Source organism: Mustela nivalis, assembly GCF_964662115.1.
Source record: "Mustela nivalis genome assembly, chromosome: 2".
NCBI lineage: Eukaryota > Metazoa > Chordata > Mammalia > Carnivora > Mustelidae > Mustela > Mustela nivalis.
In genome coordinates this window covers 61,575,223-61,597,087 of record NC_139021.1, presented here as the reverse complement: position 1 = coordinate 61,597,087, position 21,865 = coordinate 61,575,223, and the positions used below count along the sequence as shown (strand labels likewise).

The following is a 21,865-nucleotide window of genomic DNA, read 5'->3' as shown; positions in this document are numbered from 1 at the left end:
CTCAGGCTGAAAAGCACATAATATCGGGCCAATTTCATTCCTTACACCCGACTGCATAATCATCACTCAGGCACTGGACATGCTACTTTCCAAGCTGCAAGCCTTCTGACTGGGTTTCTATTTAATAATTCTGGCATTCACTCACTGCCATGTGTTCATTAGGTAGCCAATGTTACAAATCTGCTTAGTCAACTAACACCTGTATTCAGAATTCAAGTTTAACTAAATAATAACATCACTATTAAATGCATCTGTTTTTAACTCAGAGCATTTTTTGAGATATTACTGAGATATTATTTTTACACCCAACATGGGTCTCGAACTCACAACCCTAAGATCAAGAGTTACATGCTGGGGCGCCTGGGTGGCTCAGTGGGCTAAGCCTCTGCCTTAGGCTCAGATCATGATCTCAGGGTCCTGGGATCCAGCCCCACATTGGGCTCTCCGCTTGACAGGGAGCCTGCTTCCCCGTCTCTGCCTGCCTGCTTGTGATCTCTCTGTCTCTGTCAAACAAATAAATGAAGCCTTAAAAAAAAAAAAAAAAAGAGTTACATGCTGAGTCTGGCTGGCTCTGTCCAGTCAGTGCAGTGTGTAAATCTTGATCTTGGGGTTGTGAGTTTGAGCTCCATCTTGGCTGTAGAGATTATTTAAAAAAAATAATAATAGGGGCGCCTGGGTGGCTCAGTGGGTTAAGCCTCTGCCTTCGGCTCAGGGGCCTGGGATCGAGTCCCGCATGGGGCTCTCTGCTCAGCAGGGAGCCTGCTTCTCCTCATCTCTCTCTCTGTCTGTCTCTCTGCCTATTTGTGATCTCTCTCTCTGTCAAATAAATAAATAAAATCTTTAAAAAAATAATAATAATAAGTAAAAGTTGCACATTCTACCAACTGAGCCAGCCAGGGCTCCTAACTTAGAGGATTTCTAATCCATGGGGTCCTGGGCAGCAACCATTCCTACTTCAGTCTTAGGGTACCCCCTTGTCGTAGATAATCATCGTTTTCTTTTTGGCTGCTTAATATCGAAACTCCTCCCTGGGTCCCTAATCCCTCAGGTTATGAGACAGAGCCCCCTCCCATTAAAGCATCCAAATACGTATATATACCAGCCACCCAGTCTCACGGACAACAAGGGCAAAGTTTCAGACCTAGGCTCTGCCAACAGACACACCTGCCAGAGATTTTAAATCTCCAGTTAAATGTGGAAGCAGAAGCAACACCATTCTGAAAAGGGTGGTGATCTCAGAAGGCCCGGTTACATAATTTGGAGGACACACTGCAAAACCCAAGTGCAGTTTCTTGCTAGAAGGGCAGGAAAAAAGTGCCATTGAGTATTGAAATGTAAAGCTTTTTCCTTTAAAAATACTTTATGATGGGGCGCCTGGGTGGCTCAGTGGGTTAAAGCCTCTGCCTTCGGCTCAGGTCATGATCTCAGGGTCCTGAGATCGAGCCCCACATCAGGCTCTCTGCTCAGCAGGGAGCCTGCTTCCTCCTCTCTCTCTCTGCCTGCCTCTCTGCCTACTTGTCATCTCTGTCTGTCAAATAAATAAATAAAATCTTTAAAAAATAAATAAATAAATAAATAAATAAAAATACTTTATGACATATAAAATAGAACAGGAATAACAGTGATACATGAGTAAAAACAAACTTAAAATTGCAAAAAAAAAAAAAGATTGTAGTGTCTTAATTTTAAGAACACAATAAGACCTAATTAATGGATATCTTGATAGATCATAAGACTTTTCAGGCTGACTTTTCTGCAAATTCATTTATTATGTCACCAAAATTTATGCTCCCCCCCAAAATGCATATTTCTTAAAACTTCATTTTCTTTTTTTTCTTTTTAAAGATTTAATTAAAAAAAATTTTTTAAAGATTTTATTTATTTATTTGACAGTGAGAGACACACAGAAAGAGGGAACACAAAAAGAGGGAGTAGGAGAGGAAGAAACAGGCTTCCCGGAGAGCAGGGAGCCCGATATAGGGCTCGACCCCAGGAACCTGGGATCAGGTCCTGAGCAGAAGACAGATGCTTAACAACTAAGCCACCCAACACCCCTAAAGATTTCATTTTTAAGTTATCTCTACACCCAATGTGTGGCTCTAGCTGACATCCCCGGGATCAAGAGTGGCATGCTTCACTGACTGAGCCAAACAGGCACTCCTATATTTCACTTTCAAATAGTATAATTGAGTATCATTTGGCAAATGTGCTATCACAAATAATTTCTGATAACGTCTTTTCTGATGATGCAACTGTTACTGTAGTTTTTTAATAATTTTTTTATTTTTTTTTATTTTATTTTATTTTATTTTTAAAGATTTTATTTATTTATTTGACAGAGAGAGATTACAAGTAGGCAGAGAGAGAGAGAGAGAGGGAAGCAGGCTCCCTGCCGAGCAGAGAGCCCTATGCGGGACTCGATCCCAGGACCCTGAGATCATGACCTGAGCCGAAGGCAGCGGCTTAACCCACTGAGCCACCCAGGCGCCCTTTAATAATTTTTTTAAAGATTTTATTTATTTATTTGACAGACAGAGATCACAAGTAGGCAGAGAGGCAGGCAGAGAGAGGAGGAAGCAGGCTCCCTGCTGAGCAGAGAGCACGATGCGGAGCTCGATGCCAGCACCCTGAGATCAGGACCTGAGCCGAAGGCAGAGGCTTTAACCCACTGAGCCACCCAGGCACCCCTGCTGTTACTGTAGTTTTGAAGACTATTTTATAGGCCATGGCAAATTTGGGCCAATTCTGGTAAATTATTTCAAAATATAAATTTTAGCACATTCATTACTAATAATTTTCATGAAATAACTTTTTTTTTTTTTTTTAAGTAGGCTCCACACCAATGGTGGAGCCTGCACTGGGGCTTGAAGTCAGGACCCTGAGACCAAGACCTGAGAGGAGATCAGGACTGAGATGCTCAACTGACTGAGCTACCCAGACACCCCGGGGACAATTTTTTTTTTTTTAAAGATTTAGGTCTTAATGCAAATCAGACAGTGAGACCTAAACTTAATTTAATTTTTTTTTTAAAGATTTTATTGACTTATTTGACAGAGAGATCACAAGTAGGCAGAGAACAGGTAGATGGAGAAGGGGAAGAGGCTCCCTACTGAGCGGAGAGCCTGATGTGGGGCTCAATCCCAGGACCCTGAAACCCAGGACCCAGGACCTGAGGGGAAGACAGAGGTTTAACTCGCTGAGCCACACAGGTGCCCCTAAATTTAATTTTAAACGCAAATGTATACAATGTCAGTTTAATGTTTCCTCTGACATTTCCTATGACTTATGGAGGTTGTGCAAAAAAAACAAAAGTGGATTTATGATTTGTACCTAACTCCGAACATCGGTTTATGCATTACAGGAAAAAAATCAATTTTAAAATCGTCTTTGTTAATAATTGGCTCATCTGAAGCATCATGTGAAAATCGTGTTTTTTCATTGAATGTGACAATTTTTACATTTAATTGCTATTCCTAAATCTGTGGATATTGTCTTTGCAATGTTGCAGGTCGTTTTCAGAACTGGAGATCCTAATAAACTCATTGAAGATTCTAGTAACTTTTTTTAGAGATCTGCTTTACTTATTTAATTTATTTTAAAGATTTTATTTATTTATTTAACAGACAGAGGTCACAAGTAAGCAGAGAGGCGGGGTGGGAGGGGGTGAATGGCCTGGGAGGAAGCAGGCTTCCTGCTGAGCAGAGAGCCTGAAGCAGGGCTCCATTCCAGGACCCTGGGATCATGACCTGAGCTGAAGGCAGAGGCTTTAACCCACTGAGCCACCCATGCGCCCCTCTAGTAACTCTTGATATGCTTTTCTTTTCTTTTTTAGGTTTTATTTATTTATTTGAGCTACAAAGAGAGAGCGAGAGTGAGCGCCAGCTGCGGTGTGGGTGGCATGGAGGGAGTGTGAGAAGTAGGCTCCCCGCTGAGCAGGGAGCCGGATGCGGGGCTCCATCCCAGGACCCTGGGATCATGACCTGACCCGCAGGCAGACGCTTAACCAGCTAAGCCACCCAGGCGCCCCTCTCCATATGCTTTATTGTAATGTCCACCAGCACGCCTTTGTTTGTAGTAATTTACTGACAACGTGTCCGTGTCCAAGCCAGAGAGGTGCTGCTGGTTTGGGCTCCTGAGATCAGATGTATGGATGCCCACCTCCCTCCTGACTTCCCAGGTGCAGCAACCCAGGGCATCACTAATCTGGGCTCAGGGCGGGTGGTGGCAGCCTGGGATCGCCAGAGGTCGGCGCATGCGAACTAAGCGCCAGGCCAGTGGTCCAGGGGCCCACCCGGTGAAGCCCAGCGGCAGAAGTGCACGCCCTGCAGCCTGTTGATTTATCACTTCTGGGTACCATCAGCCTTTACTTTCAAAACACAAGTGCCCACATAAAATTATTAAGAATTTCAAGACTGAAATCATGCCATTTGCGACGACGTGGATGGAACTACAGGGTATTATGCTGAGCGAAATAAGTCAATCAGAGAAAGACAATTATCATATGATCTCCCTGATATGAGGAAGTGGAGATGCAACGTGGGGGGTTCAGGGAGTAGGAAAAGAATAAATGAAACAAATGGGATTGGGAGGGAGACAAACCGTAAGAGACTCTTAAAGTCACAAAACAAACTGAGAGGGGCTGAGGGGAAGGGGGTAGGGAGAGGGTGGTGGGGTTATGGACACTGGGAAAGGTATGTGCTATGGTGAGTGCTGTGCGGTGTTTAAACCTGGCGATTCACAGACCTGTACCCCTGGAGCTAATAATACATTATATGTTTATAAAAAAATTAAAAATTATAAATAAAATAAAATGGTTTAAAAAAGAAGAAGAATTTCAAAACTATAGCAGAGCATTTATCAAGGAGCGAGGGCCCTCTGGAGAGGCAGGGCTCTCCCATGCCCTTAAGGCGTCTCGCATCCCTGATGTCTGCAGGACAATAAGATGTTTGGCCCCAGCGGTCGCTCTAGAAACACATTTTAATGTAAAGTGAATTTCAGATGAAACAAAGGAAACAGGAGTCTCCATCCATATAGTGGGTTTCCGCCACTTACTGGCTGTGCGCCCTTGGGCAAGTTGCCTACCCTCTCTATACCTCAGTTTCTTCATTTGTAAAAGAATACATCATTGTACCAATGTTAATTTCCTGGCTTTGATCGTCCTGCCTTGGCTATGGAAGAGGTTAACTTTAGGGAAAGCTGGGTGGGTGGTTGATGGGAATTATCTACATATTTTTGCCCCTTCTCTGGAAGTCAAAAATTTCATCAACAGAAGCTTTGGGAAAAAAAGGAGCACCTCCCACCCGGTATTAGGAATAGAATGCTCAGGTACTGACAACTCCTGGCTTGCACTCAAGATTTTGTCTGGAACTAGTTATCTGCCCTTGGACATACTGCTTGACTTCTAATCCTTTATCTTACTGGGGAAAATGTGGATATTGAATTGGATTCTTTTTTTTTTTTTTAATTTTATTTATTTATTAGAGAGACAGAGATCACAAGTAGGCAGAGAGGCAGGCAGAGGTGGGGGTGGGAGCGGGGACCCGCTGAGCAGAGAGCCTGATGTGGGGCTCAATCTCAGGACCCAGAGATCGTGACTTGAACTGAAGGCAGAGGCTTTAACCCACTGAGCCACTCAGGCCCCCCTGAATTGGATTCTTAATGTCATTTCTAGTGTTAAAATGTAAGAACAATGGAAGGGCCTCTAGATTCTCATTTGCCTTCTTAGCTCTTCCTTAATATTATTATTATTATTATTATTATTATTATTTTAAATTCATGCTTCCTGTCCTTTCTAGATGTGCTTTCCTCTTATTTTTGGTCCACTTGGTATGTCCTGAGCTCATCCAAAAATTAGTACATTATAAGCAAAGCAGTTCTTACTACAGATGAAAGCCCATCTCTAGCATATCCAAGTGAAAGAAGGTGATTGTAACCCAGCCGTTTTCAGCTAACTTGGCGTCTCTCAACTTCCTGGTGCATTGAAATCACCTGGGAAACTATTTTTAGAGAGGTGGGGAGAGAACGAGAGGGTCCACAGTGGAGGAGGGGCAGAGAACGGTGGAGGGGCAAAGAGGGGGAGAAATAATTCTTTTTTTATTTTTATTTTTTATTTCTTTAAAGGTTTTATCTGTTTATTTGACAGAGATCACAAGTAGGCAGAGAGGCAGGCAGAGAGAGAGGAGGAAGCAGGCTCCCTGTTGAGCAGAGAGCCCAATGCGGGACTCCATCCCAGGACCCTGGGATCATGACCTGAGCCGAAGGCAAAGGCTTAACCCACTGAGCCACCCAGGCGCCCAATAATTCTTTTTTTAAAGATTTTATTTATGTATTTGTCAGAGAGAGAACGCGGGCATGCGCATACAAGCAGGGGCGAGGGGCGAGGGAGAGAGAGAAGCTTGGCTTCCAGCGGAGCAAGAAGCCGAGATCCGGGCTTGATCCCAGTCATGATCTGAGCTAAAGGCAGATGCTCACCTGACAGAGCCATCCAGGAGCCCCCGCCTGGGAAACTTAAAGCTAATGATGCTCCAATCCCACACGCAGAGATTCTGCTTTGATAGGTCTGAGTGTGACTAGATGAGATTCCACTTTTTACATTTGCTGGTTTGTGTTTATTAAATTGTGTTTATCATTGCTCAGTTTACATGAAAATCAATCCTATTAAAGCACATTTCAGTCTTTTTACAGAACATACAACACCCCCCCTTTTTTCCCCCATATCATATAAATCCTCTCTCAAGTAAAATTATGGTACAAAAACATGCAATAATTTACAAATTACACCAGATGGAAATTGGTGTAGTTACATATACTTTTTGTTTATACAATGTGCGCGTTAATACATTTTCTTTTTTAGATTATAAACTCAAGTGGCACAGGGACCTACATTTTTAAAATAACAGCTTTATTTTGATATAAGTCCCATACTATGCAATTAAAGTGTACAATTCAGTGGTTTTTCTTGTATTCACAGATTTGTCAGGGACCTAAAGTTTAACCTTCACTATACAGGAGAGCAAATGTAAAAGGACCAACAATTACCATTTTATGGTACATTTTTTAGTACTTTTTTTCTCTAGCCATGTTATTCTCCATAAGCCTACTCAAAGGAAAGAAGGTAATTACCAATGATAAACTCATCTTTAATGAAAATAAGTGTCACTAATGAGAAAAAAAGTCAGTTTTTTCTCCATGCTCATTTATCTTCCCTGAAAGGACATAGAACACTTCCAAACAGTGATGATTAGATCCAAAATTTATATGCTCTGCTTTATATACTCTTTGATTAATCCATAACAACCAATTACCATTGCCTACCTTTATTATTAGATTTTCCCAGCACCATTACACTCCTGACTGATGAAAATGCTGAGAGTCTATTAACAGCATGCACAGTATCATTTAGCTGATGCCAAATGGTAAATTGTCTTCAGAATCTGAAGGCATAGTCTTATGATCTATGGGACTGTGACTATACATCAGTGAGTCCATATAAAGTTTAGAAGAGTGCATAGCACAAAGTAAGTGTTCAGTGAGTAGGGGGATAATATTATAGAAACCAGGACACTTTTCAGAAAGGCACTCAATGTATTAGCTGTTATTATCAGCACATAGCACCTATCTATTTTACGTAGTTAAAATCAAAGTACCAATGGCCATTCTTAACATTCTTTAAAAAAAAAAAAGATTGTATTTATTTATTTGAAAGAGAGACACAGCCAGAGAGGGAACACAAGCAGGGGGAGTGAGAGAGGGAGAAGGAAGCTTCCTGCTGAGTGGGGAGCCCTTTGCGGGGCTTGATCCTAGGACTCCAAACCCCAGGATCATGGTCTGAGCCAAAGGGAGATGCTTAACAACTAAGCCACCCAGGCACCCCCATTCTTAACATTCTTAATTTCTAATTAAACTTCGGAATGGGGTGTCAGGGAGCTCAGGCAGAAGAGCAGGTGACTCTGGATCTCCAGGTCAGTGGTGAGTTCAAGCCCCGCATCTGCGTGTACAGATTACTAAAAACAAACAGACACACAAACATACTAAAAACAAACAAACACACAAACAAACTGTTTAAAATCTTGGCAGAGGGCGCCTGGGTGGCTCAGTGGGTTAAAGCCTCTGCCTTCGGCTCAGGTCATGATCCCAGGGTCCTGGGATCGAGCCCCACGTCGGGCTCTCTGCTCAGCAGGGAGCCTGCTTCCTCTTCTCTCTCTGCCTGCCTCTCTGCCTACTTGTGATTTCTGTCTGTCAAATAAATAAATAAAATCTTAAAAAAAAAAATCTTGGCAGAAAAATACACATAGATTCTTCAAGATTTTCCCTTAGAATGAATGGATATATAAATAAATAAAGCAAGCATTATCATCATGGGCTGCCACTTTTGAATCACCCTATACCCCCAACCAAACCTAGATGAGCCACTATACCTGTTAGTTATTAAACAGCCAAAATAATACATGTGTTTGAGCCTGGTCAGTTCTTCTTAAGTCAAACATGCAAGCGCCAGTGGTGTGCAGATGCTAGCCCCTTACACATTTGGATTTCTGGGGCAATTAATCTGTCACTTTTCGACATCTGATCAATTTTCTAATAATTGAACTTTCAGAGGAATCGGTAGACAATGGGTCTTTGTACTCCAGCCATGAAGAAGTAAAAACAAATGAATTTTCCAGGTCACAGAAGCTTCTATCACCAATGCTTCCGATCATTTTAGCTAGAAATCTTTCTAAATGTGTGAGATTCATAATGTTTTCCAAGAAAGTCTGTGTCTTTCTTTTAGAAAAACCTCACTGCAGATCCAGAAAAAAATATGGCTACTCGTCAGCCTAGTGCTTTGTACATTTAGAAAAAAAAAAATATGAATGCTGCATCTACTCTACGGGCCATCGCTTCTCGGCCTTTTGGCTAAGATCAAGTGTACTCTATGGGCCAAGGATGAGAATGTTGTTAAATTACCATCCTCCTTATAGGTCCTTGACATGACTGCCTCTGCTCCATTCACAGTCGGCCTCTGGAATCAACATCCCACAGGCTCCTTCCTCATGCTTTTCTCACCTGGAAGTCTTGTCCTCTTTTACTCTGTAACTCCCAACAGCTGCTGTCCACTTTCATAGCACATGTCTGAGCATCGCCAGGATGGGGCACCAGTCTTGACTGACCCTTTCTAACTTTACCCTTTTTCCTTGCAGTCAAGAAAGCACACTGGAAAGCAAGGAGGAGTGATATTGTATAGATAATCTCAAATCTGCTCCAATTTCCTTTTTAGGCAAACCAACATGGTTGGAAATATACCTAGACTGCAACAGATAAATATATTACTGGGGAAAAAACCAGTATTTGTGAATGACCTCACAACATACTATGACCTGTCAGTGTGTGCAGTGACTTCATGATTAATGTCCTTATCTTGATGAGCTGCAACAAGGCCAGATCATGCCCTTTCTTCCCAGAACACTAACTCATAATTTATGTGTTCATTTTCTGGTCTTTTATTCATTCCACAAGCAGGTAATGAATATTTTACTGGGCTGCCTGCTGAGGATACATGCTGACCTAGACCAAAAATCCTTTAATGTCAAGGAGCTCATATCTACTATGGGAAGTTAGATATGTCTGGGATGTAAGAATACATCTACAACTGGGATGTAGGAATAGGCAATGAATATAAATATAGATACTATATCTGATCAATGGATAGATAGTAGTCAGACAGTTGATGACAACTGGTGTGTAGAGATTCAAGAGATTATAAAGGGTCCCTAGCTATTTCACAGGAGAAAAATGATCAAGGATGAATTAGAACACTTTGGTAGAAAGACAAAGGGGTTGGGAGATAGGCCTTCCCAGCAGCACCACAGCCATAGACAGTATGCAAGTCTAGAGCAGCAACGAGGCAAACTGACTTACGGGTCAGTGTGGTCTAAAAATGCTCCATTGTTAGGCTCCTTTCTCTTTTCCTAGACTTCATAGTTTTCTAACAATCTGCAGATCATTTAAGTGTTGTTTATTAAACCTATGATGTACTGGGCACTTTGCCTAGATGCTCTTCTTTAATATTTGTAGGAATCTGTTTGATCAGCTACTTTATAGGTAAGGGCTCCAAGGCTTGAAGACCAAATTTCTCTGCTAGTAAGCAACCATTATCATTCAATTCCAAGTTTGTCTGACTTCGAAACTCATGCATTTTCTGTTAAAACGAAGGCAGATGCTTAATGACTGTGCCACCTAGGCACCCCCAAAATTTTTCTTGCGATAGAACACCTGGAAATAGGGGCGCCTGTGTGCTCTGTGGGTTAAAGCCTCTGTCTTCAGTTCAGGTCATGATCTCAGTGTCCTGGAATCAAGTCCCGCATCAGGCTCTCTGCTCTGCAGGGAGCCTACTTCTCTCTCTGCCTCTGCCCTCCTGTACTCTCTCTCTCTCTCTCTGACAAATAAATAAATCAAATCTTTTTTTTTTTTTTTTTTAATAAACTGGTGTATCTTATTGGTCAAGAGGATATGGGAATTCTTTGTACTTTCTTTGAAATTTCTCTCCAGGTTTGAAATTTGGAAAAAAAATTTAATAATCAGCATTTACTTCTATTGTTTTTTGATTATTAATTCAAAGCAAACTTAAATGTGGTTGAATCTAGGGAGACTCCCTTTTCTTTTTCGTTTTAAGATTTTACTCATTTATTTGAGAGAGAGAAAACAAGTTGGGGAAAGGCAGAGGGAGAAACAGACTCCCTATGGAGCAGGGACTGCCAACACAGGACTCCATCCCAGGCTCCTGGGATCATGACCTGTGCCAAAAGCAGATGCTTAACTGACTAAGCCACTCAGGCTCCCCCAAATGTGGCTGAATCTAAATGGAAACTCTATTATATCCCTAGGCCTTAGAAATTATAAATGGGGCACCTGGGCTATATTAATTTTTTTTTAATTTTTTTTTTAAGATTTTATTTATTTGACAGAGAGAGATCACAGTAGACAGAGAGGCAGGCAGAGAGAGAGAGAGAGGGAAGCGGGCTCCCTGCTGAGCAGGGAGCCCGATTCGGGACTCGATCCCAGGACCCTGAGATCATGACCTGAGCCGAAGGCAGCGGCTTAACCCACTGAGCCACCCAGGTGCCCCAATTATATTATTTTTAATGTAGTATGCACTACACTAAATACTGGAGATAACAGTTGTGAACAAGACTGAGGTGATCCCAGCTCTGAGGAAGCCTATGCCTTCATAGTGGGGGATGCAGACTTGCAAAGTAGCAATTAACAAGAAGGTCCTGTTCTGCTTTTTTTTTTTTGAAGATTTTATTCATATATTTGAGACAGACAAAAAGAGAGCACCGCTGGCAGGAGGATCAGAGGGAGAGGAAAAAGCTGAGCAGGGAGTGCAACATAGGGCAAGAGGTGATGTGACTCGTATTATGGAAGTCACAGTAAAATATGAAGAAGTAGAAAGATTCAGAACTAAAGAGCTATTTAAAAAGAGAGAGAAAGATTCAAGAAGTAAAAATAGACAGAGGCTGGTGAGTGATTAGTTTAGGAAGGAGATAAATGAAGATTTACACATATACCAAGACTTCGGTTTGGATATATCTGAATATAGGTGGTTTTGCACGTTGGTGATTCCCAAATAGAGATCCCAGAAGAAAAATGAGACTTAAATGGAAATATTATTAAATTTGAACATATTATTAAATTTGAACATACAGGAAGAAACAGTAGAGTTAAACTCTGTTTGCCTTTTATGTTCCCAAGCACCTAGTAACTGCTCAATTGAACAAATCATTTAATGAATGAGTGAGCAGATGTAGGTATGGTTCTGAAGTCCGAGAGGGATTTGGGCTGAAGGTAGGGATGAGAGAATCATTAGCAAATAGTGTTTGAAGCCACGAAGCTGGAGGAGATTGTCCTTGGAGTGTGTACAGTAGGAACAGGGGTAGGAGGTAAGACAGAGTTCCGTGAAGGGCCAACATTCAAGGGAAAGACCAAGGAAGCAAGGCTAATAAAGAGGAAGCCTTGGGACGCCTGGGTGGCTCAGTTGGTTGAGCAGCTGCCTTTGGCTCAGGTCATGACCCCAGCGCTGGGATCGAGTCCCACATCGGGCTCCTTGCTCAGTAGGGAGCCTGCTTCTCCCTCTGCCTCTGTCTGCCATTCTGTCTGCCTGTGCTCGCTCTCTCCCTCTCTCTCTGATAAATAAATAAAATCTTTAAAAAAAAAAAAAAAAAGAGGAAGCCTTGTCAGAGTGATATGAAGAAAACAAGAGGTGGCTTCACCAGTCAAGGAAGCAATAGTGTGTGTTCGATCTACAGATACAAACACTACTGACAGGATAATGAAGATGAGAGAAGAGTCCTTTTTTTTCCTTAAGATTTATTTTTTATTTATTTTAGAAAGAGCAGGAAGCTTTGCGCAGTGGCAGTATCGTAGCCAATGAGGTTTATCCGAGGCGTGATTATTGCTAATAGAAAGAGCAGGAAAGCACAAATGGAGAGGCGGGAGAGGGAGAGAGAATCTTAAGTGGACTCCCGGCTGAGCATGGAGCCCCACACAGGGCTTGATCTCACAACCCTGAGATCATGACCTGAGGTGAAATAAAGAGTTGGACGCTTAACTGACTGAAACACCCAGGTGCCCCCAAGAAGAGTCCATCTTAACCACCAGAACAATCTTACATCCTAGTCAAGAACTTCTGGGTGGAGACGAGGGAACAGAAGCCAGAAGGCAGCGAGGGAGGTGGAAGGTGTGGAGGTGGAGACAAAGAGTGTGCAAAATTCTTGCAGAATTTTGGTTGTAAAAGGGAAGGGAGATGTGGCAGTGATAACTGGAGATATTCTAGGGAGAGCTTTTGTCTTTTTTTGTTGTGTTTTAGAAGAAGGATTTAGAGTTGGTGCTGGTGAGGAGGGTATAGATAATAATGGTGATAATGTTATTGTCCTTGCTGTTACTTGAGATAGGGACACTGGAGTGGTTTGAATGAAGGGAAGGAGGGAGAGACTAGTCCTTGATTCTGAGGATGGAGGAACGTGTGGAGAAATCTAATCCACAGTTTGGGATTAGTTTTTGAAGGAATAAAGGGCACATTTTCCCTTTTGTCCTGAGGGAAGGAAAGCAGAGTGAGTGCACGATGTAATTTAAGTACAGAACAGGCCAGAACCTAAAGGCGTTCTCTTCTGGTGGCTCCCATTTTTTTCTGTGAAATTAGAGACTGTGCACATTTGCTGATGGCACTAGAAGGCCCAGAGGTTTTCGGAGAGGAGAGATTTGAAATAAAAATTGCCATGAGTGGAATAGCAAGCTCGCTAGGGCAAAGAAAGACTTGCCAGACGGTGTTGAGAGTTCACCTGAGGCTGGAGACAGAGGCTTCAAGAAGGCAGCACTGAAATGTCCCAGTTGTTTGGTTTTTGCCCAGTGAAGGTGACGAAAGGACAAAGGACAAAGGGTGAAAGGCTATGGCAGGAGAGTGATTAGAGTCCCCGGGACAGGACACCTGAGCTGGACCAGAAAGAAAATAAAGACAGAAGAGGGGCAGAAGATTGAGAAAAAGTAACTAGGCCACCAAGGTATTTTATTTTCTGATGTCAGAAGCTTAAGTTCACAGCCATGTCAGACAGAAATCTCTGAGAGGGCATAGGGAGGAAGGTCGTTCCCTGACATAAGGAGTTATTTAAAATAGAGGGAATTTGGGACACTTGGGTGGCTCAGTCAGTTGGGCATTCAACTCTTGGTTTTGGCTGGGGTTGTGATCTCATGGGTGGTGGGACTGCCTGGAGGGCTCCAAGCTCAGTGCGGAGTCAGCTTGGGGATTTTAGTCCTCTGCCCCTCCCCCTCCCGCCCGCCCTCTCTCTCTCCGAAGTAAATAAATCAATCTTAAAAATACATACATACATATGTAATAAAATAAAGAGAATATGCACTTCATCAGTGCATATGAAGTCAGGCATTATGCTATGAATTGCACACATGGATTAATTCATTTGACCTTCAAAATAAATCTAAAAGTCAGGGATTATTCTCCCTGGCTTTTTTTTTTTTTTTTTTGTAAGACTTTATTTATTTATTGGACAGAGAGAGAGGGATCATAAGTAGGCAGAGAGGCAGGCAGAGAGAGAAGGGGAAGCAGGTTCCCCACCATGCGAAGAGCCTGATGCAGGGCTCAATCCCAGGACCTTGAGATCATGACTGGAGCCAAAGGCAGAGGCTTAACCTACTGAGCCATGCAGGCGCCTCTCTTTCACATCTTTTTTAAATTTATTTTTATTTTTTCGGGGCGCCTGGGTGGCTCAGTAGGTTAAAGCCTCTGCCTTCTGCTTGGGTCATGATCCCAGGGTCCTGGGATCAAGCACCTCCTAGGGCTCTCTGCTCATCCGGGAGCCTGCTTCCCAACCACCCCAACCTGCCTCTCTCTGCCTGCCGCTCTGACTGCTTGTTATCTCTGTCTTTCAAACAAATAAATAAAAATAAATAAATAAATAAATAAATTTATTTTTATTATTATTTTTACATTACTTTATTTATTTAACTGATCTCTATACCCAATGTGGGGCTCAAATTCACTGCCTTGATTTCAAGAGTCACATGCTCTGGGGGTGCCTGGGTGCCTCAGTCGATTAAGTATCTGCCTTTGGCTCAGGCCATGATCTCTGAGTCCCCACATTAGGCTACCTGTTCAGTGGGGAGTCTGTTTCTCCCTTTCCCTCTGCTCCTCCCCTCCTCCCCCAGCTTGTGTTCTCTCTCACTCTCTCTCTCAAATAAATAAATAAAATCTGAAAGAAAAAAAAAAAAAAAAAGAGGCTCTTTCTCTACCGACCGTGCCAGCCAAGTGCTCCCAAATTAATTAATTTTTAAAAACTAGTTTAAAAAAGATGTGAAAGAGGGGTACCTGGATGGCTCAGTGGGTAGAGCATCCAACTCTTGGGGTCATGACTTCAAGCCCCACGTTGGGTGCAGAGCTTACTGAATAAAAGGAATAATAAAAATAATTTGTTAAATTTAATTTATTTAAAGATTATTCAAAAATTTAACCCATAAAGATGGGCATGTATAATGAAAGCCTTCAGGTTAGGCTGGTGCAGTAGAATGTATCTCCACCACTCTTAGTTTCTTCAATATCCTACTAGAATATTTCCTTGCACACACACACAGATGTGTATATGCGTATATACACAGTTACATGTGGTTTTTTGCCCTCCTTTCCATATATAGCGATAGATACTGGAATTATTTGCTACAACACACCTTTTTCCTTTTCAGACAGCCCAATATTCCCGAGTTACCAGAAATTATTTAACCCTACAACAGATTTCAGGTTATTTCCTATCATTTTCTATTATAACTAAATTAGTAATTATCACCCTTGCATATGTTTGTCTCCATCTGGAATTTCATTTTTGAGGTGAGAAAGCTAATTACCTTTACATCACGCACTGACTAAATTGTATTTTACCTCAGAGACTTGAAATGTCACCTTTATCCTATACCATACTAACATCTCAAGTGAATTTTCTATATTTCCATACATGCTGTCATGTTTCATTGATCTAAATATTCTTTTTTTTTTTTTTTTTTTAAAGATTTTATTTATTTATTTGACAGAGAGAGATCACAGTAGACAGAGAGAGAGGGAAGCAGGCTCCCTGCTGAGCAGAGAGCCCGATGCGGGACTCGATCCCAGGACCCTGAGATCATGACCCGGGCCGAAGGCAGTGGCTCAACCCACTGAGCCACCCAGGCGCCCCTGATCTAAATATTCTTGATCCGTATATTCATGTGGCAATATTAAATTGTTTCACTGACTGATATTTTACAAAGCATTTTGAAATTTGCCAAGAACTCCCTCGTTCCTTTTGTTGCTGATTTTCCGAGTTTTCATAGCTAATATGAAGAAATCGCATGACTTCAAAAAGAGGAATTAATTTAGAGATACTTCTCATTTCCACTTTAATGAAGTATATACTAGAGAAACTCAAAGAGTTAGAGATTTAACTGGGGCAGGAAAAAGAGGGAACATTTAGATGTTAATTAGCTCAGCTAGTCCACACAGACACCTTTCCTGAAAGAAAGAGAAGGGGGAAGAATTTCTACAGAAGGGAAGAGGAGAGATGAAGCTGGCACTGCGCAACTACCCCCCTCCCCGCCCGCTTCACACCCCCCACCCCGGACATTCCTCCCCTTCCATCTGGCTTCTACTCTCTCCACTCCACTGTCCGGCTCTAGTCAAGGACACTCAGTTTTCTGGTTCCTAAATACATGGATTCTTCTCTTAGGGTCCTGTGGTTAGTCTCCAAAATATAGCAGTACTTTGCTGGTACCTTCAGGAAGCTGTGAGACCAGACACAGTTTAAATGGCTGCAAACCTCAGCTCCTTTAGAATTTGTCTTTCCAGTCGGAGATAGTCCAGTCCCCACACAGTAACATCCGGATCACACACAGAAATCTCTGCCTTATTTCCAGGCTTCCTCCTCCCTTCCACCTCATTCCCCACCTCACAGCCGCCCCCCCGCAACCAGTCCTTATTCTTGTCCCACTTGAGTGCCTAAGTATTTTGAGGGAGGCTGTGTATGGAGACAGATGGAGGGAGACCCAGAGGTTAGAAAAGATTCCCCAAGCATCTCCACCATTTGTCATACAGCATAATTTACCCAAATACATAGCTCTTTCCAGTTTACAAAGTCCACAGTAGTGTCTAGTACAATGCCTGGAAGCAGAGGTACTCAATATCTGTTGAATAATCAACTACCAAATTATCTGTTGCTTATAAATCAAAATGGCTGCGGTCCTTAGTGACAACTGTAGGTTATCCTAAAGAACTCATTCCTGTGGAACTTGACAAAGATAAAATTTGTTATAAATAAGTATAGTTTCATTGACATTTGGTCTAGGGCAAGTAAATTACCCAAAGAGGTGATTTATAAATTCATTCAACTTAATTCTCTGATAGGAAGCTGAGCAACGTGCTCTGGTCATTGGGTCTGATTTATATCAGGAAAATGTACAAAAGAAAATGGAGGTTCTCTATCTTGCTCTTGTCCTCTCCTGGTCTCCTGTTACTATATAACAGGCATCTTTTTGCTTTAATTACCTTCTTCATGGCTTGAGAGCTTTGATGACTTGATTAAGCCTTGCAGTGCAGTTCCAGTCCCTACCCATCTGATTAATTAGCCCAAACCTTATTAACTTCCTAATTCGGATCAATAAGGCACTGATGCTAAACTGTGCAAGGGCAAACTAAGGAGGCAATTTTATTTCAAGACAGAGAACCATTTTACTTGCTGCAACAGTCCTATTTGATTGCACTATTTGGGGATCTTGCATTAACAACACAAGACCTCCATTATTCTGGGACTCAGGTAGGTGTTGCCCATACCCAGAGAAAGAATGTGATGATGGCGATGATAATGATGATGATGCCCTTCTCTGCAGGAAACTGACAAACCAGGTAACTAGAAACTCCTCCCCTCTAAACCCAAAAAGGGAGTTCCCTACCACCAACAGAATAGTTCAACATTCTAAACCAGCATTATCCAATGGAAATATTTTAAATCTTCTAGTAGCTACATTCAAAAAGGTAAAAATTAACAAGTGAGATTAATTTTGAAAGCACATATTTTATCATCCAAAACATCAAAAATATCATTGCAACATGAAAGCCATACAAAATTATTAATGAGAGGGGTGCCTGGGTGGCTCAGTTAGTTAAGTGTCTGACTCAATTTTGGCTCAGGTGGTGATCTCAGGGTTGTGAGATTGAGCCCACGTATGGCTCTGTGCTACGTGTGGAGCTTGTATGGGATTCTCTCTCTGTCTCTCCCCTCCTCCTCTCTCTCTCTCCTTTACCAAAAAAAATATATATATATTTATACACACACACACACACACACACGTGTTATGTATATATACATAACACACACACACACATATATATACATATGTGTGTATATATATTTTTTACATATACATATATATAATATTGTACTTTGCAGCCCCAGGTTTATTGAAATATAATTGACATACAACATTGTGTATGTTTATGGTGTAGAGTGTGATGATTTGATACATGTATTATTGTGAAATGATTACAATAATGTTAGTTAAAACTTCCATCACCTCATCTTTGTGTGTGTGTATTGAGAACAAGTAAGAACTATTTTCTTAACAACTCTCAAACATATAATCCAATTGTGTCAACTACTCATCAGGCTGTACATTAGATTACCAGAATTTATTTACGTTATAAGTACAAGTTTGTATCCTTGACCGACATCTTTCCATTTCCTACCCCCCGAACCCAGGAGGGCAGCCACTGTTCTCCTCTGTTTCTGTGAGTTAGCTTCATTAGATTTCACTTATGAGTGAGATCATAAAATATTTGTCTTTCTATGTCTCACTAATTTCTCTCAGCATCATGCCCTCAAGGTCCTTCCATATTGTTGCAAATGGCAAGACTTTCTTCTCTTTATGTCCCAATAATATTCTGTTCTGTGTAGGGGCCATATATATTCCCCCACATTTTCTTTATCCATTCATCCACCAATGGACAAGATATTGTGCTTTTTGAAAAAGATTTTTAAAGATTTAAAGATTTTATTTATTTGAGAGAGAGAAAGAGAGGGCGAGACAGCATGAGCCAGGGGGAGAGGCAGAGGAAGAGAGAGAAGCCGACTCCCCACTGCCCATGGAGCCAGATGAGGCTGGATCCCAGGATACTTCCAGGACACAGGGATCATGACCAGAGTGGAAGGCAGAGGCTTAACCACTTGAGAATTTACATTCCTTTTTTCCAAAGATTTTATTTATTTGACAGAGACACAGAGAGAGGGAACACAGGTAGGGGGAGTGGGAGAGGGACAAGTGGACTCCCTGCTGAGCACAGAGCCCTAGGGGTTGGGGGGGGGCTCGATCCCTGGACCCTGGGATCATGACCTGAGCCAAAGGCAGACACTTACCAACTGAGCTACCCAGGCGCCCTGAGAATTTACATTTCTAATAAACTCCCAGGTGATGCTTATAGCACTGGTCCTGAAACCCTACTTTGAAAACCATTGCTTTAAAAATAGGACTGATTTCAACCCATCTTCTACAGGTTACAGAGATCTGTACAAAAGCGACATCCCCTTCCATCCAGTTAGGGTCATGACTTGGTCTTGGTTCTGTTTCCCCCCATCGCTTTTCTTTTTTTCTTTTCTTTTCTTTCTTTTTTTCCTCCTCCATCACTTTCAATCAAATCTGGTTTGGTTTCAACCCTCCAATTTCCTTCCAAATCACATGAAATTCTAAAGTTTAAGGAATTGACTAGATTTTGTTTTGAACCCTGAAATCAGGTCAGCACTAAGCATGTACAAAACCGAAACAGCTTTGTGTCTTCATGATCTGTGTCTGCAGACACCTGTTCCCCTGCCAAGGGCTCTCTCTACCTTGCAGAAGCCTCTCGAAAGGCTTTTTACTCACCAGACACCAAGGCTCTGAGCAGCAGGGGGCAGGGCCAGCTTCTGGCTCATTCTCTCAACCAGTCCCTCCCCTACCATCTGAGGCTGCCTTTCCCTTTACTGTCAGCTTAAGAAAATCACCACCAAATGAACAGTTTCTTATTTTCATCTCCAGTTCTTTTCGCTAATAAAGCAACAGATGTGCAAAGGAACCAGTTCGGACACTACAAAAGGGCGGCCAGTGAGAAAGTAGTGCCTCCTTCCCCCTTCTGGTTTTCTCCATCTAATTGCCCTCAGAACTTAAGGTGTTCTGACTGTTCTGTATGCCTTTTCAGAAATAATCTACCCATAAATGTATATATACGCTTTTACACACACACACACACACACACACACACACACACACGCACTTTTCTTTTACGGGAGAGAAACCAGGCAGCTAGTTTGAGGTTTCAGCCCTATTTCATCTCGAAGATGTAAAGCAATCATAATAAATCATATCACAAGCACAATTCCAGAGCCAATAAATACAGTACACGGCTCCCACAAAATTGGATACAGCAGATGGATCTTTTCACGTGCAAGATGGGGAAATAGAGAAAGGTGAACTGCAACCAGCTAACAGCCTTGAGGTTTAGGCAGAGTAACTTGATGACTGAGCAATCTTTACATTTTCATTCCAGAGAGCTTTAAAAAAAAAGAAAGAAAGAAAGAAAAGAAAAGAAAAAGAAAAATCCTCTCTAATACTCAATTTAAAAAATTGGCATTCAGGGTTAAGAAAGCACAAATCAACTACAATAAAATCTGATATTAAGAATCAAATAGGGGGAACCTGGGTGGCTCAGTAGTTAAGCGTCTGCCTTCGGCTCAGGTCATGATCTTAGGGTCCTGGCATTGAGCCCCACATCAGTTTCCCTGCTCAGCGGGGAGCCTGCTTCTCCCTCTCCCATTCCCCCTGCTTGTGCTCCCTCTACCGCTCTCTCTCTCTCTGTTAAACAAATAAAAAAAAAAAAAATCAAAGACTGGTCTAAAAGGAAGGGAGAAAGGGAGGGAGAGAGAGAAAGAAAGAAAGAAAGAGAGATATAAAAAAAAAGAAAAGAACCAAGGGGGCACCTGGCTAGCTCAGTCTGTAGAGTGTGCAACTCTTCATGTCAGGGTCCTGAGTTCAAGCCTCGTGCTGGGGGTGGAGCCTACCTAATACAAAAATTAATAAAAATAAGGGCGGCTGGGTGGCTCAGTCAGTTAATCTTCTGCCTTAGGCTCAGGTCCTAATAATCCTGGTGTCCTGGGATCAAGTTCCCACATCGGGTTCCCTGATCAGCAGGGAGTCTTCTTCTCCCTCTGCCTCTCCCCCTCACTGGCTTGTGCTCTCTCTCTCTCTCTCTCTCTCCCTCCCTCCTTCACTCTCTTTCTCAAATAATAAAATCTTTAAAAAATAAATTAATTAAAAAATAAAAACTAAAGAATCAAATAACATTCAAAAAAGAGGACAAAATCAAACAACATTCAGCTTTTCAAAAATAATATGAGATACTTCAATAATACAAGAGATACTTCAATATCATTGAATTGCTAGCAAAGAAATATGCACATAAGCATGCTTCATAAATACTTCTTCAGTGACTAGACTGTGACTTCTCCAGATAGCCAAGAAACCACACTTCCTCTAAATCTCAAAAGGAAATTTCAGAAGCTTAAGCTCTTTCTTCATATTCTGAAGATTGCAAAAAGAATATTGGGTATTGGGGCACCTGGGTGGCTCAGTGGATTAAGCCTCTGCCTTCGGCTCAGGTCATGATCCCAGGGTCCTGGGATTGAGGCCCGCATCGGGCTCTCTGCTCGGCAGGGAGCCTGCTTCCCCCTCTCTGCCTGCCGCTCTGCCTACTTGTGATCTCTCTGTCAAATAAATAAATAAAATCTTAAAAAAAAAAAAAAAGCAACACCAAAGACTTTCGTGAAGGATTGGAGAAGCAAGGTGGGGAAGGGGTAATGAGGTTTCAACCAACAGCTCTGTGTCGCTCTCTTCAGCACTGTGACCATTGTTTTAGGTGAAGATGGCCATGGTTAGAGTAATTCCGAAATATGATCTGCCCACTCATACACTCACACTGCCTCCAAATGTTCTCTCCACTCTCCAGCCTTCTGGCCACCTCTGCCCGTATTCCATGGTGCCATTGGAAAAGTCTATAGCAGCAGTCTGGGGTCGTTCTCGAAACTCTCCAGCGACCTCCCACTCTGGCATTCACGGCTTACAGTCCCCTGCCTGATTCTGACTGTCATGTCTTTTCCATTCCCAGCCTCCCACTTCACCCTCTACCTCCTTGTCTTCATCGGGATATCTTCATTTTTGCTCTGCCTTCCAGCATCCTGTTCCCTCCAACTAGAAAGTTCTCCCCTTCTTTGTTTGGCTAACACTTGCTTTCCTTTTAAGACTCAGTGTAAGCACCACTTTCTCCACAAAGCTTTCC

General features: G+C 42.2%; 1 long non-coding RNA gene across 1 annotated transcript in view; it reads right to left on the bottom strand.

The window, feature by feature from the left end:
- Window positions 1-19,965: 19,965 nt before the first annotated feature.
- LOC309859923 overlaps window positions 19,966-21,865 on the bottom strand; it is a 23,994-nt gene continuing 22,094 nt past the window's right edge. Inside the window, exon 3 of the long non-coding RNA XR_014309037.1 lies at window positions 19,966-20,084. This is a non-coding gene — a long non-coding RNA (uncharacterized lncRNA). The remainder of the gene's footprint in view (window positions 20,085-21,865) is intronic.